Genomic DNA, 898 nt, shown 5'->3' with positions numbered 1-898 from the left:
GACCATAAGCTGCTGGCCCCGCTTGGCAGGGGCAACAATGCTCACAGTACTGGCCTCGCTGAGCTGCTGAGAATTAGGTGCGTGTGGACAGAGCACCAGGAAGGTATAACTTAATGTTGCTGGTGTCCTGAGTTTGGGTTTGTTACATGAGAGACGATGGCTAGCAGTTTGGGTTTTTACTAGTTGAAAAGTCAAACAGTGGAGGAGAAGGGCTTTCTTTGTTTCGGACCCAGCCCAAAGCCTTGGGGACACCCGTCCAGAATACCTGTGTACCCGTCCTCAGGACCCAGGCAGTGGGAGAGGCCCCGTGGCTGGGATGAAGGGACAGCAAAGTGCAGATGGAGGTGGGGCCAGTGACAGCGGGGGGCACAGGGCCCACCTGACCCTGGCTGGACTCACTGGACCCCTCAGGTGAGGTGGAGGAGGACCGAAGATGCCCTGAGACCCAATGCCTCTCTACCCCAGCTTCCCCCAGCAAAGTCACCCCCAGACCCTGGAGGGAACAGGAGAGGAGACAAGCTTCCCCAGCCAACCGACAGCAGCGTCCACCCAAAGTGAAAAGTCACAGACTTACCTCAGGTTGTCAACGCGTCGCTCTCGGGTGGAAATCGGAGTCTCTGAGCAAGCAGAACTAACTTCGTTAAGAAACAACACAACTATTTCGCTACACCCTCCTCCGGGACGGTCCAATTCATGACTGCCGCGTGCCGGGAAGGAACTCAGGCAGCAGTCTCGATCGCTGGCCGTGCCGGGACTGCACAGAGGGTGGTCTTGCGCCCCGCTGATGGGGCCTACTGGCAGAGACCCGAATGTCCAGGGCTCCTCCGGCCCCCGGGGGCAGGCGCAGCGGGGTCAACAGGGAGAGCTGAACGGTCTGCAGAGGACCCAGAGCCCCAGC

The sequence above is a fragment of the Bison bison genome, unplaced genomic scaffold (genome assembly GCF_000754665.1).
Source record: "Bison bison bison isolate TAMUID 2011002044 unplaced genomic scaffold, Bison_UMD1.0 scf7180017864341, whole genome shotgun sequence".
NCBI lineage: Eukaryota > Metazoa > Chordata > Mammalia > Artiodactyla > Bovidae > Bison > Bison bison.
Note: the sequence above shows the minus strand (reverse complement) of the source record.